We start from the raw sequence: 3,249 nt of genomic DNA, 5'->3' as shown, positions 1-3,249 counted from the left end.
AGGGGGATTGATACAGTGGCTTGGTGGGCACCTGGCATCCAACCAGCGTCAGCCCACCACAGAAGTAGAACATTGCCTTCCCTTTAAATTGTTTCCTTAATTTCTTCGTGGCTTCTTTTTATTTTTTGACATTTTCTGAATTGTTCTGTCATAATCAGGCCTATAACATTAAAAACAGTATGTTTGCGTCTCACACGGAGTTCAGTGCCCTCAAACACTCCCTGCCCAGGACTGGCCTTGCCACTGCTCGCCCTTTCACACAGCCGGTCACACTCTGAGGGGCTGAGCTCTCTCAACCGTTCCAGAGAAGAAGGGTGACCGTCTTCAGGGAAACGCTCTGTTTCTGCATGGCCAACATATTTGTGTTACCAGCACTTCTGGAAGGAGTCCCGAAATCAGCAAGACACACTCCCTTCACATTCCCTCCGCGGTGCGTGAATTGTCACTCTATTTTAGGTGCAGAAAGGGACAAGATTGTCCTTACCCAACACCAAACACGTCAACGCAGATGTCTACCTCTAATTGAGTTGTCTAGGCTTCCCTTTGCAGTAAATGGAGAGACAGAAGATGTCTCAATCGAGATGCCTGGTGGTTTCCTGGTGACCAACTAATGCTCCAGAAGGGAGCCCTGGGTCACATTTCCAAGCACCTTATGGGTACATCTGTAACCCTGGGGGAGTTACATCTGTAACTCAAGGGTCAGGGAGACTTGGGGGCAGATCTTACCAGGCAAGGGGTGGGGAGGTGAGGCAATGAGATCCTCAGCCTCTTCCATGCCTGTGCAAGGCCTTTTTGGACCGCACTGGTGGTTCAAGTAATTGAATCTCGCTGGGATTTATCTGTCCCTCACTGTCAGGAGGGTATCTCGGGCCAAATTAGCCTCAGATCCACACTTGGGACTTCGTCTTGGGAAGAAGAGCCCAGGAGTGAGGAGCTCAGCCTCACACTGAAAAACTTTCCTTATCTCCAGCCTGAATGCTCATTATTTTTTCCTCCCAACCATCACTAAGAACACAAGAGCCTGGCTCTGTATTCTCCATGACCTCCTGGTAGGTACTAGCAGGCTGGGCTGAGGTCCCCCCTCAGCCTTCCCTTCTCAAGGCTGGACAAGCCCAGCTCTCTCAGCATCTCCTCACCAGCAAAGTGCTCCAGTCCCTGGCTGTCCTCAGGGACCTTTGATAAACCCAATCCAGCTTGCCAAAATCTTTCCTGAATTAGGGATCTGAAATCTGGATGGAATATTCCAGAGAATCCCTTCCCTCCATCTCCTGGCCATGCTCCTGGTTGTACAGCCCAGGATGCTGGTGGCCTCCCTTGCTGCCAGGGCGCACGGCTGCCTCCTGTCGAGCTCGCTGACCACCAAGACCTTTCCCATTCCCTAACACATCGCCCCATGCCCTCCTCCTCTCAAAAAAAAAAACCCTTTTATTACAGAGATGTGACATGGGAGGCCAGCTGTACAATCGGGCCAGGCACATGTGCAAAGACCTTTGGGTCAGACAGACTGGGTTCATGCCTCTGGAGAAGCAGACTGCATGCAGACATTCCTGGAGAAACACAGTTATCACAGATAGAACGCCCCAAGCACAGGAGATTCCCCAGATACATTGGAAATCACTTGTGAAGAGACACGGGCAGCTTATTGCTGCTGAAAGACTATGGATTGAATGAGCTTCTTCACTGCGTCTTTGAGCTCCTGGTTCCTCATGCTGTAGATGAGGGGGTTCACTGCAGGAGGCACCACTGAGTACAGCACTGCCACCACCAGACCCAGGGATGGGGAGGAGATGGAGGGAGGCTTCAGGTGGGCAAACATGACAGTGCTGACTAACAGGGAGACCACGGCCAGGTGAGGGAGGCACATGGAAAAGGCTTTGTGGTGTCCCTGCTCAGAGGGGATCCTCAGCACAGTCCTGAAGATCTGTACATAGGACAGCACAATGAAAACAAAGCATACGAAGCCCACAGAGACACTAACCACAAGAAGCCCGATCTCTCTGAGGTAGGAATGTGAGCAGGAGAGCTTGAGGATGTGGGGGATTTCACAGAAGAACTGGTCCAGGACATTGCCTTGGCAGAGGGATAGTGAAAATGTATTGGCAGTGTGCAGGAGAGAATCGAGAAACCCAGTGCCCCAGGCAGCTGCTGCCACGTGGACACAAGCTCTGCTGCTCAAGAGGGTCCCATAGTGCAGGGGTTTGCAGATGACAACGTAGCGGTCGTAGGCCATGATGGTGAGAAGACAGTACTCTGCTCCTACGAACAAGGCAAACAGAAAGAGCTGGGCAGCACATCCTGCACATCTGTGTCCCAGAGGGACAGATGGTGTCCCACAGGGAATTGGCCATGGCTTTGGGGACAGTGGTGGAGATGGATCCCAGGTTGAGGAGGGAGAGGTTGAGGAGGAAGAAGTACATGAAGGTGTGGAGGCGGTGGTTGCAGGCTATGGTGGTGATGATGAGGCCGTTGCCCAGGAGGGCAGCCAGGTAGATGGCCAAGAAGAGCCAGAAGTGCAAGAGCTGCAGCTCCCGTGTGTCCACGAAGGCCAGGAGAAGGAAGTGGGAGATGGAGCTGTTGTTGGACATCTGCTGCCTCTGTGCACGGGGTCCTGTTCCTACAGGAAGAGTCAATGAAGCGTTAGGGGAGACTTCTCTGAGCAAAATCTAAGCCTTTCTCCTACACCTTCACCCTGCTACACTACACACCCCCCGCCCCGCCTACTCCTTTTCCAGGAGACCTTCCTTCAGCTCAGTGGCTGCAGCCGTGGCTGAGCATAGTGTGGGGAGCAGGGCCTCTGCCCGCTGGCTGCTGAGGAGTCAGTGCTGCTCTGCAGCAGTGAATTCATCGGTCAGGGCAAGGGTCAGTCCTGGTGTTCAACTTTCTCAGATGAAACTGCTCCTAATGCAGAAGGGCCTGTCAGCATCTGCACTCCCAGTGCTAAGGAAAGGGGATAGCGGATGGTAGTTTGAAATGTTTGGGGTTTTTAAAGCTCCCCCCATCTCACCTGGGGAGTGTTCTTGGATGCCAGAAACCCTCAGCATTTCTGCTGCACTCAGGGAGAGCAGAGCGAGTCCTGCAAGGCAAAAGGATTGCCTGGGGCTTAGTGGAGACTGAGGGGAGCTGGTCTGTCCCTCCAAGCTGCCGTGGGCTTGTTCTTGAGATGGGGGCTGATCTCACTCTTGTGTTACCCTAAAAAAAAAAAAAACAGACACTGCTGTGAGCAGAGGGATCCAGTGCAGACCACTAAGT

The 3,249-nt window shown here is 52.8% G+C and overlaps 1 pseudogene across 1 annotated transcript; it reads right to left on the bottom strand.

The window, feature by feature from the left end:
• Nucleotides 1-1,639: 1,639 nt before the first annotated feature.
• Nucleotides 1,640-2,585, bottom strand: LOC309603824 (olfactory receptor 14J1-like; annotated as a pseudogene). The gene has a single exon. The product of its transcript is annotated as an olfactory receptor 14J1-like (transcript).
• Nucleotides 2,586-3,249: the final 664 nt, after the last annotated feature.

This window comes from Platalea leucorodia (genome assembly GCF_965183815.1).
Source record: "Platalea leucorodia genome assembly, contig: HAP1_HAP1_SCAFFOLD_205, whole genome shotgun sequence".
NCBI lineage: Eukaryota > Metazoa > Chordata > Aves > Pelecaniformes > Threskiornithidae > Platalea > Platalea leucorodia.
The sequence above is the reverse complement of the archived record's forward strand: the minus strand, read 5'-3'. Positions and strand labels throughout refer to the sequence as shown.